The sequence below is a fragment of the Aedes aegypti genome, chromosome 2 (assembly GCF_002204515.2).
Source record: "Aedes aegypti strain LVP_AGWG chromosome 2, AaegL5.0 Primary Assembly, whole genome shotgun sequence".
In the NCBI taxonomy this organism is placed as follows: Eukaryota; Metazoa; Arthropoda; class Insecta; order Diptera; family Culicidae; genus Aedes; species Aedes aegypti.
In genome coordinates, this window is record NC_035108.1 from 200032591 (window position 1) to 200045146 (window position 12556).

The window sequence follows — 12556 nt, forward strand, 5'->3', positions numbered from 1 at the left end:
TCTTAATATTAAATCTCTTATCACCTCGGCTGCTGGAAAAGACGAGCTCCCGGCCGAACTTTTCAAGCACGGTAGTGAGCAGCTGTACGAAATACTGCACCGTACTCTGTTAAGGATATGGGAGGAGGAAGAATTGCCTGCTAGCTGGCTGTAGGGCCTCATCTGCCCTCTGTATAAGAAGGGCCACAGGTTGGAGTGCGCCAATTACCGAGGAATAACGCTCTTCAATTCGGCGTACAAAATAATGTCGCGTGTTCTGTTCAACAGATTGAGACCGCTGGAGGAGTCCTTCGTCGGCGAATACCAAGCTGGTTTTCGTGAGGGCCGATCAACGATGGATCAAATGTTTACCTTGCGACAAATCCTTGATAAGTTCCGGGAATACAACTTGCAGACTCATCATCTGTTCATTGATTTCAAGGCGGCGCACAGTGCTTCGTCCTTTGGAAAAAAGTCAAAAAATCAACTTTCATATTCGAAAGAATCAAGTAGGCCATGATGTTGACATATGTTTTGAGCGTGTAATACAGATACTAGAAAGTTCGTGCGCTTATCAAAACAAACCAAAACACCATTTGTTGACAAGTTATTTCATCGTTATATATAATTCATTGTTTTTGTGTCAATCAAATCCCTTTTTAATTCGCTTTATTCCCATACCAATCACATTTTCAAAGTGAAAGCCGTTAATGATCGTGTTGAAACTAGTAAGTAGGAGTCATTCCGTTTAATTTTCGGTGATATATTTTAAAAATTGTAGAAAAAGATGCTTCTGAACAATAAGCTCTTTGATACAGAAAGAATTAAAACTCCTATCTTCTTCTAGCCCATACTAAAAAGTACTTCAAAGTACCTTTCTGAAATCCAATTTAAGATAAAATTTAAAGTATTTTTCAAATTCTGAAAGTGATTCCAGCTGCATATGTTTGCCGATTGTATGTAATTTTATGATTTTTAGGTTATGCTGCCACAATCATCAATAAAGATTGTTTCAAGCAATGGTATTCTGCCAATCCACGTATTCGAAAAAATCATGTTGTGGATTTCATGTACGGTTGTTATAGCACTGATTCTTTCTCCCAGATATTTGAAAACAAGCTAAATACGTTTAGCAAATTTTATTGCTGCAAAATACACCAAAAATGGGCTAAATATAGAAGATCATACGATTTTTTGTGAAGCAAAACTCCGACTGATTAGCAAAGCCAGTTTTGCTTCCACGCAAACAGAAAATTGACGATGCAGAGTTTTCCAATTCGGCTGTAAAGGCTGGCATGGGAAGGCCATTCATACCGTTCCATGAATGTTCATGAAAAACCTATATATATCTTATCAACAATAATGAACCTGAAGAGCTCACGTTCGTAGCCTATGTATCAAATTGTTTCTAATAATCATCAAACAGAAACCCATGACATTTCAACTTTCTTTGTAGAAAAGAAGATAATGATTCGATTGATATGTTTTTGGATGATTAATAGCTGGTAAATGAATTGTATTGCTAATAAAAATAAATTTTATATAACCTTTTTTATTGGGTTTGATTTTAGTCGTTGGAATAATCCGTGCTTTAATATGTTTGTAAAAATTTGGTTATTGAGACACTTTTACATTTACGCATACCACATACATCGTTTATGCAAACGACTCAAGTACTTTTTCATGCGTTTTTAATTTAAACATTTATTCAAAATCGAGCACTGTTCTATGGTGTCAAATGTAAAACGTGGCGTATAAGCCACTTATGCCATTACTGATGTAATATGTGTCATTCATGGCAATAATGAGATTTTTTGTGTATAACGACTTTCTCCTCAACTTCGTAGGACAAAACCGCATAAAACATCCAGTTCAGGACTTTTGTCCCCAAGCGCCATACGTTCGAAGCACTGTGCGGCGTACGATTCAGTAAAGAGAAATGAGTTATGGCAGATAATGGTAGAACACGGTTTTACGGCGAAACTGATTAGACTGATCCGTGCAACGTTGAAATCAAGTGTGCGGGTTGCGGATGAGACTTCAACCTCCTTCGTAACCTTAGATGGATTGAAGCAAGGAGATGCGCTTTCGAACCTTTTGTTCAACATTGATCTCGAAGGAGCTATAAGGAGAGCGGGCGTGCAAAGAAGCGGTACCATCGTCACCCGGTCGCATATGCTCCTGGGTTTTGCGGACGATATCGATATAATCGGAATTGATCGTCGAGCCGTAGAAGAGGCATTCGTGCCTTTTCAAAGGGAGACAGCGAGGATTGGACTTACCGTCAACACTCGCAAAACTAAGTACATGATCGCTGGTAGACAGCGTGGTTCCAATCGTGACGTTGGTAGTGAAGCGGTGCTAGGTGGTGAAAAATTTGAAGTAGTGGAAGAATTTGTGAATCTTGATACTTTAGTGACTTGCGATAATGATGTTACCCGCGAGGTGAAAAGGCATCTTGCAGCTGCAAATAGGGCTTTTTACGGGCTCCGTAACCAGCTTAAGTCCCGTAGCCTGCAGACGAAAACAAAATTCGCGCTATATAAGACTCTTATCCTTCCGGTTGCTCTATACGGCCATGAATCCTGGGCGTTAAAAGAGGTCGACCGGAAAGCGTTTGGAGTTTTTGAGCGTAAAGTGCTGCGAACAATACTCGGCGGTAAACAAGAAAATGACATCTGGCGGCGTCGCATGAATCATGAGTTGTACCAAGTATATAAAGAAGTGGATATTATCAAGCTCATAAAACACGGCAGGCTGCGTTGGGCTGGTCACGTGGTACGAATGCCGGAAGAACGACAAGCAAAAATAATATTCAGTAGAGAACCCGGACGAGGCCGTCGGCTTCGTGGTAGGCCGCGCACACGTTGGCTTTTTGCAGTTGAAGAGGACTTAAGGGCATTTAACGTTCAGGGCGACTGGAAGGGATTGGCTCAGGACCGAGCCCAGTGGAGGCGTAGATTCAACGTAGCGGATTGTAGCCAGTGGTGGAAAGAATCATGCCGTTTACGCAAAATGAACCAATATTAAGCAGGATCCACGCTCACACGCTCACGAACCAACAGCGACCGATTTGGTCACAGATTCTTGCATCGGAGAACCAGAACAAAACAAATGTAAAAAGAGCGTGATTGCTGGATGAGCAGAGTCTGCTCACAGCTGTTCTATTTTTCCGTTCATAGTTATTTTTGTGAATAATTGGATGGATTATGATTATAATAGATACATTACAAACTAATGTACGACAGTATTGAGAAAATTGATCGATATGTGGTGTTATTGTAGAAATATCACAGGGAATCGGACGCGTGATTGCATGTCAAAATAAAATGATGCGATGCCCTTTACAGTATATGTGTTCGGGCGATCGTGAGCAAAGAAAGCAAGAACGCAATCTCACAAAATGAGCCACCGATGCGGTGGCATTTTTCTGGTGTGCATGAACAGACTCTGTTCACCGTTTTACAGCACTGATTGTAGCCCATCAAGTATCAAGTAAGTATCACCTCGCGACAAAATGCAAAAATAGTTTTGAGTAAAAGTCGTATTTTTCCTACTTATCCATGTATCGCATCACCGACCAAAGGTTACTCCTAGATCTTTTTCCTTCCTCACTAATAAACACCCTTCCCGTGGTAATTGTGGAGATGCAGAGGTATTCTCGGTCTCTATAAGCAACATGTGGGTGGGTGTGATGATACCCTAACATTCCTTCGCCATCCAAACTGACTGTTAGGACTCGGCCGGCGCCGTTATTGATGCATAATATGAGAACTGCTAAAATTTCACTTCAAGAATAAGTGGGAAATCCCAACCCTTATTCATTTGGATCGAAGTGCAATTCTTACCAGTTCCGAACAATTACGAAGTAGCAATCATTGACATGTACAGTCAGTCTATGCTGCTATGCTATGCTAAGTCAATTTGACGACATATAATTCGTAGCAGTTTCAATTTTTTTAGTGCAATTTCAATCAAAAATCATATAAGGTATATTTCAAAATTGGTTGAATAAAGCTATTGAGTGTCTACTCTGTACGCCCTTAGCTGTCCATGCTCGCATGATCGACGTAACCACTAGCACTATCATTGTTGGGAAAATGCGTTTTTGTGTTCCCGGCTATATTATTGCATCTGTTTCAATTTCAATCAAGTAATCTGTCCATTTATGCAAGAGAATGAAAGTTGTGGGCTTCGTGGCCGTGCGGTTAATGTTACCAAGCATTTAGCCGCATCAAGTCAAGGAGGGTGGGTGCGATTCCGAAAAACTTTTCGTCAGGAACGTACTCCGTTGTCAAGTGTGGTGCTTCCTTCAAAGGGCAAATCGTCCAAAGCAAAAGCAAAACGGGCTTTTGATTCGCTATTGGACTGCATCGCCGAAAATACCACTCTGCTATAATATTTTCATTACTGCAAAAAAACACGTTTCATGTTTAACGCCATCAATACAAAACACTATACACCATACAATATCAAAGTTATTTTATTAGCGAACATGTGTGCTTTCAGAGATCAAACTCATGGAGGAGCTTGTTGACTGCCATATCGCTTTCCATGAATAAAAGTAGAATTAATTGTACCACATCATAGAGAGTAGCCGGTATCTCGCGTCATGCTTTCAGATAGTATTTAATAGTTAACACTTGCAAAATTATGTGTCAAAATTATTGGTCTGCATGACATATATACATAAACCAAAAAATACATAAATACAAATTCAAAGTTCAACATTCAAACTATTTCGTCCTTTGAATTTTCCCGCCCAAATGAAAGTTCCCCCCATTGCGCATGTCCCACCAAGCCATCTGAATGTGAACAAGTGGAAACCAGGATCCTGTCAGAGAGTCCTGTCATCAGCGATTCTTCTTCTCTTTGAAGGACACTATTGTGAAAAATATCCTGCGATACTAGTTAAGTCGTATGCTGCTGATATCATTTTATATCGGAGCGAGAACGGAATCACCCATATTTTCCTCATCCCGTTTGAGAAATTGAATTAAATTTGTGGTGCAAAAATCCAAGTGATTTGTCACAACGTGCATAAAAGAATGCAAATCAAGTGATTGGTACTGTTACAATTAGAAGGAAATAGATTTCAATCAGCATCAAAAAGTGTGAAAAACTATGATCCACCGTGCTTATCATAATATTGGAATAAATTTGGAGACTACATGTTTAGGAAAATTTCCCCATCTGTTTTGTGCCACCGATAGCGAAGTTAAGAAAACAAGGTCAAACATTTAAATATCGAAAAGGTAGGTAAACTCCTATGCGAATAATGTGAATAATTTATAAACTTGTTTTGCTTTTTCTAAATGGTGGTGACGAAGTTTGATAGAATAATTTTCCTTGCGTAGATAGTTTTGGTATCGAACCTGTGCCCTAATAAAAAAAATAAAACAGGTGTATCATTTCCTCTTCCTTCCGCACGCTTCTTTTACCCGGCCTTGCTAGATACAACGAAGTGAATTTCTTTCGTTCACAGAATTGACTCTTCATGTTTTGCGATGCAACCTGATGGGGCTAGCAAGTGTTTGCTTCATGTTTTAATCAGGATATGAAATTTATCATTCCCACTTCACCGTGTGTGGAAAATATTTGTTCTGTACTAGGTGTGCATTACTACATGAATCGTATTTGTAAAATGGTATCAAATTATGAGAATGTAATTCTTCTGAACCAACAAATAACGGCATGTGAATTATCGGAGAAAACTCGATATCTAATAAAGATTAATGAAAAATACATGTGAGCTTTAAAATTAAAGACTTATTCGTAAATAAAACAAAACAACAACATCGGACATGTCTTAGTAAAAATATCACTTTAATAATGCACCATAAATCCAACAAATCTGTTCAAAAATTCCACCAGGTTTTTTTTATGATTCCTCATGATTTCCTAGAGAACTTTCTAAGGATACCTCCGGACATTATTCATCTATGACACTCAGAAATTTTATTCCCGGATTTTCTTCAAGTATTGCTGTATGAATTCTGCGATTCTTTCAGAAACTCTTTCAATTATTTCAGGTAAACTCTTAGAATTCCTTAGAAAATTGGGAATATATTTTGCATTCGTTCTTGAATTTTCAAGACATCGCTTCTTGATTTTTTCCAGAACATACTCCAGACATTACTGTAAATAGTTCTTCCGGTAATACGTGTAAAAAATATAAAGAAATGTTTAAGTGAGACTCTTAGATTGTTTTTCGAGGAATTCCTATTTTAAACAGTTTTTTAGGCATAACAAGAACCCAACAAAACATTAACTTATTTAACAAACACCGTTATGGCAGTTTTATTCAGCATAGTTTAATAACATTTTAATAATTTTCATGGCTAACCTTTGTTCAGGCGCTGTTCACTCAAATTTGGAGAAACTATAAAGCATGTCGTTGAATACCAACTTTATTCTTCAGCTTTGATAACGTTCTACAAGCATTTTGGTCAGCTTCTATTCGGTTGGAGAAAAAATAATTAAAAACAAATAGAAAGCAAAATTTTACTTCTTACCGCAATTTAAGCTCTTCAAGTAATTCAGAATATCTAATTTCCCGACCAGTGGTTTACAACAGAGTTGTAATAGATTTTCTAACTTAGTGAGAATGTTTTTTCTAACATTTTTTTTTGATAATTTTGGTTGGTTAGTAGTTTAAATAACAAAAATTAGAACGAAATTTCCTCTACATTAAACAAAATAAATACAAAATATATTATAATTTAAACAAAATATGATGTAATTCAAACAAGCATGTAACTCTTTATGTTATTTCTCATACCTGAATTGTAACAAAATATATTATTTTAACTTAATTTCAATTTGCTTTTTGATAACTTATAACAAACTGTGTTACAATTGCATTTTTAACTTCACACATCTCTCTCTTGTTCGATATTCTGTATCTCAATATCGAGTAAGAGAACCAAAGTGAAAATAGGTTTTCATTTCCACCTTGATGTTCCCTTGGATCGCATTTGCACTGGTTTTGTGTTTATGACGACAAAACTGAACGTTTGTTCAAAGTTGTCTTGAAAGGTCTCTCAAGTGACTATAAGTCACTTGAAGAGATCAAAAATGGAATAAATGATTTACTTGGATTTTCCCCAGTCCAAGTAATCATTATGAAAAAGAGAACCCAATCTGGCGTTGTTCGGAAAGAGCTTTTTTAAGAATATTATTTAGTTCACTTTAACAAAAAAGAACTAAATAATATTAGAGATTTAGAAAAAGCAAAACTTTTGTTCGATGTCCGTGTGACATGGGAACATTTTCAGAAACCTGGAGGAAATTACCAGAACCCCACTCAGTGCCGTCGGTGCCAAAAGTGGGGTCATGGTACAAAAAATAGTCGCATGGATGCTACATGCATGATTTGCGGAGGTTCTTCTCACGCTAAGGACGTCTACCCAGTGAAGGAAGATACCACCAAGTTTATATGCTCTAATTGCAGGGCCAATCATAAGTCAAATTTTTGGAATTGCCCTTCACGCAAGAGATTCATTGAGGCTCGTGCCAGGCAGATGAAAGATAATATCCGTTACGATAACGGTCGTTTCCGGAATTTCCCTGGTAGAGTATCAAACAATACTCATTTATCAGTTAACGATCGCTTGATTAGGAATCATACCCATCAGGAAGATCATAATCATGCTCATTCACAAACTAATTTTAATCCGTCGGGTAGCCGTTCAAATCTTTCAATTTCGAATGTATCTACCCACGGAAAATCCTTTGCCGATATCGTAGCAGGTAATTTGAACTCCTCCCCTGTTCGTACTATGAGTACCCATTCTACTTGTTTCAAATCAAATGGAAAAAAACCCTACCGCCACAGGTAACTCCTACTCCGCCGAAAATTCTAATGGGAAATCATCAAATAATGTACCCACTTCAAGTGATATGTCTGCCTCTGATTTTAATTTTCTAACTGAACAATTGAATCTAATGATTGATGCAATGTTCAAATCCACCACTATGACTGAAGCAGTCCAATCATTATATTATTAATTATTAATTTTTATTGGATTATATTCTTCTAATGGATCCAAATAATAATTTAAATATTTTAAATTGGAATGCTCGTTCTCTGAATGGTAAAGAGGACGAGCTGTTTATTTTTCTTTCAGCTAATAACGTGCATATAGCAGTTATTACTGAAACGTATTAGAAACCTGAATCTAAACTCAAAAGAGATCCTAACTTTTTTGTTTATCGTCATGATCGACTTAATGGGGCATGTGCGGAGTTGCAATCATCATTCATAGGAGTATAAAACATCAATTGTTTTCCTCATTTGAAACGAAAGTTTTTGAAACTTTAGGTGTTTCAGTTGAAACACAACTTGGTAAATATACTTTCATAGCTGCATATTTGCCTTTTCAATGCTCTGAACAGCAAGTTAATTTGCAGACTTGCAAAAAATGACTCGCAATAAGTCGAAATTTTTTGTCATTGGTGACTTTAATGCCAAACATCGGTCATGGAATAATTCTCAAAGTAATTCCAACGGCAGAATTTTATTTGATGAGTGTTCTTCAGGATATTTCTCAATTCAATACCCTGATGGCCCTACATGTTTTTCCTCTTCTAGAAATCCATCTACGATTGATTTGGTCTTAACCGACTCTAGTCTTCTTTGTAGTCAATTAGTTACTCATGCTGATTTCGATTCTGATCATGTCATTGTTACATTTCAAATATCCCATGAAGCGATTCTCAATCCTATCAGTGCCACTTTCAATTATTTTCGAGCTGACTGAAATATATATGAAACGTATGTTGACTCTAATCTTGATGTTAATATTCCTTTCCAAACAAAACTTGATGTTGACAATGCTCTTGAAACTTTAACAAATTCTATTGTTGAAGCCAGGAGCATTGCAATTCCAAAATGTGAAGTAAAATATGAATCCGTGATTAAAGATGATGATCTTAAACTCTTGATCCGTCATAAAAACGTGAGGAGAAGGCAATTTCAACGCACTCGTGATCCTGCTAAAAACGTTTTGCACAATTAATGAACAATTTTGAAAATAAGATTTCTCAATTGGATCCTGGCTCTAAGCCCTTTTGGAAATTATCTAAAATCTTGAAAAAACCTCAGAAGCCAATACCGGCATTGGAAGAGGAAAACAAATTATTACTAACTAATTGCAAAAATGCTCAAAAACTTGCTTCTTCTTCTTGGCATTTACGTCCTCATTGGGACAGAGCCTGCTTCTCAGCGTAGTGTTCTTATGAGCACTTCCACAGTTATTAACTGAGAGCTTTCTTTGCCAAAGTTGCCATTTTTGCATTTGTATATCGTGTGGCAGGTACGATGATACTCTATGCCCTGGGAAGTCAAGGAAATTTCCTTTACGAAAAGATCCTGGACCAACCGGGATTCGAACCCAGACACCTTCAGCATGGCTTTGCTTTGTAGCCGCGGACTCTAACCACTCGGCTAAGGAAGGCCCCAAACTTGCTATGCAGTTTGAAAGCGCGCAAAATTTTAATTTAGGAATTACTACTCCAATTGAAATCCGACTACTCCAATTGAAAATCAAATTATTCAGGACTTCGAAAATATTCTCAATCAAGAGAACGTTTTTGAAAATGCCTGGGAGACTGATTTGGAAGAAATGAGAACTATTATTCAAAAATCAAAAATATGAAAGCTACTGGCGATGTTGGAATTTTCTACATCCTCATCAAGAAACTTCCAGAAAGAAGCTTATCATTTTTAGTTGATATATTCAACAAATGTTTTCAATTAGCATATTTTCCTGACGAATGGAAAAATGCTAAGGTTGTTCCAATTTTAAAACCAGATAAAAATCCAGCAGAAGCTTCTAGCTATCGTCCAATCAGTTTGCTTTCCTCCATCAGTAAACTTTTTGAAAAGATTATTTTGAACAGAATGATGGTCCACATCAACGAAAATTCAATTTTTGCCAATGAACAGTTCGGATTCCGCCATGGACATTCGACCACTCATCAACTTTTACGTGTAACAAATTTGATCCGTTCCAACAAATCTGAAGGCTTTTCTACTGGTCTTGCTCTTCTAGACATAGAAAAAGCATTCGAAAGTGTTTGGCATGAAGGTTTGATAGTAAAATTGAAAAACCTTAATTTCCAACATACATTGTTAGAATAATTCAAAGTTATCTGTCAAATCGTACACTTCAGGTTAATTATCAGAACTCCAGGTCTGAAAGACTTCCTGTAAGAGCTGGTGTTCCCCAAGGCAGCATTTTGGGACCAATATTATACAATATTTTCACATCTGGCTTACCTGAGTTACCTCAGGGATATAAAAAATCCTTGTTTGCGGATGACACAGGCCTCTCCGCCAAAGGACAAAGCCTGCGTGTCATCTGTAGTCGATTGCAAAAAAGTTATTTTTTCTTCATACTTGCAGAAATGGAAGATTTTTCCTAATGCTTCCAAAACTCCACTAATAATATTCCCACATAAATCAAAAGCTCTTTATTTGAAACCTTCAAGTAGACATGTTGTCACGATGAGAGGGGTTCCAATAAATTGGTCAGATGAAGTTAAGTATCTAGGGCTCATGCTAGATAAGAATTTAACTTTTAAAAATCACATTGAGGGCATTTAAGCTAAATGTAACATATATGTAAAATGTCTCTATCCCCTTATTAATAGAAAATCAAAACTTTGTCTTAAGAACAAGCTTTTGATATTCAAACAAATTTTCAGGCCAGCCATGTTGTATGCTGTACCAATATGGAATATGTTGTATGCTGTACCGGGAAGAAAGCACTGCAGAGGATGCAAAATAGAATTTTGGAAATTAATCTGAAGCTCCCTTCCTGGTATAGTACCAATGAGTTACATAAAATTTCCAATGTTGAAACATTGGAACAAATGGCAAATAAAATAATGAATAATTTTAGACAAAAAATGTTGCAATCTTCTATTGCCACGATTAATGCGTTATATATTTAGGTTAAGTAAATTGAAAGCGTTTTTTGCTGTTATGCAGGTGAAATCAACTCACCTGAAAAAATTCTGAACTTCTACGACAAATGAATTGTAATATGTTGTTAACATAAAGTTAATAAATGCTTTAATAAGTTTTACCGAATTTGGATGATAGTGTTTTGTAACATAGAACACCTAGATATAAAAAATGAATGAAATGTTTGGAATGATACTAATAAAGAATAAGAAACAAAGTCCTGAATCATTTGAATGTGAAATGAATCAGACCTTAATCACTTGAACATAAGTAAATCAAACTTGAAACACTTGAATATGAAGTTAGTCAGACATGAATCACTTGAACATTAAGGTGAAACATCTCGGAATCCAAAGATGGCCGGCACAATGGCCGATTTGTGCCCCTCCTCACGTTTTCAAAGGCACTAAACTGGCGAAATAGTTGGCAAACGTTTCTGATCTTCTTATTTTCAGCTTTCTGCTAGTGCACAAAGCCAAAATAAAAAGTGCACTGCTGTTGGATGCTTTCTTCGCGAGATTTGTGCCTTTGAAGTTCTAGTGCAATCTTAGAAGTTGATTCCAAACTGTTTCACCTTAAGTAAATCAGATGTTTATGAAGTGAATCAGATATGAATAGCACAAATCACTTGTGTATAAAGTGAATAAATGATCTATGGAACGAACCAAACTTGAATTGAACTTTCTGGATGTCCTAGACTTTCTGAACAACTTTGCCGAAGGCTCGAAATTTCTATCTTATCTGGTTCATATAGAATTTGTTTTATATGTTTGATTAAATATGCTTACTAGTGCCACCTAGCGGCAAAATATAATAAGAGTAAGGTGGGGCAAAAGTTCGTCCTAAGTGGTATCATCAAAGTTTCCAGACAAACAATAGCAGTTGAAACAAAATAAATACCATACAGTGAACCTTCAACATCTTGACTATATTTTTGCTGAACAAACTAGTGTCAAAATATTTACCCATTTTTAGTTATAACAGTTTCAAAATTGATTGACTGAATCGAACTTTTGCCCCACCGATGTTGAACAAAAGGTTCGAAATCGCATCTCCTTGCTTCAATCCATCTAAGGTTACGAAGGAGGTTGAAGTCTCATCCGCAACCCGCACACTTGATTTCGATCCATCCAACGTTGCACGAATCAGTCTGATCAGTTTTGCCGGAAAACCGTATGTTGTCAAGCATCAGGCGCATTATGCTATGGGGTGTGCGTTCAATCCCTACTCCATACTTTAAAGCTTTTCGATTGGGAGGAGAGTCCGTCGTTTTGAGTGACGCTTTCTTTACAAGGAAAATTTCAAATATTTAAACGAAAAATTCCTTGAAATACACTTTATTCACAAGGAAGCACTACACAGCCATTCCATGAAAAACCGATCTGGTGGGTCACCAAATTTCGTGAAAATTTGCTATTTTGTTCCTTATCCGAAATAAGGATGCATGTGTTTTTGGAGTTTTTGATTAGGGTGACCATTTCCGAAATATAGTGACCAAAAAAATCGCAACTTTGCAAAACTTTTATTATTTATTTAAATTATAACTTTTGAACCGCTGAATCGATATTCAAATTCAATTTAAAATCAAACATCACTGAAAATTTG

At 36.7% G+C, this 12556-nt stretch overlaps 1 protein-coding gene across 1 annotated transcript in view; it reads left to right on the top strand.

Moving 5' to 3' along the window:
• The first annotated feature begins 4845 nt into the window (after positions 1-4845).
• The window catches only part of LOC5579431, a 35001-nt gene continuing 27290 nt past the window's right edge, over positions 4846-12556 (top strand). Inside the window, exon 1 of the mRNA XM_021843698.1 lies at positions 4846-5234. The gene's annotated coding sequence lies outside the window, so the exon portion shown is untranslated. The remainder of the gene's footprint in view (positions 5235-12556) is intronic.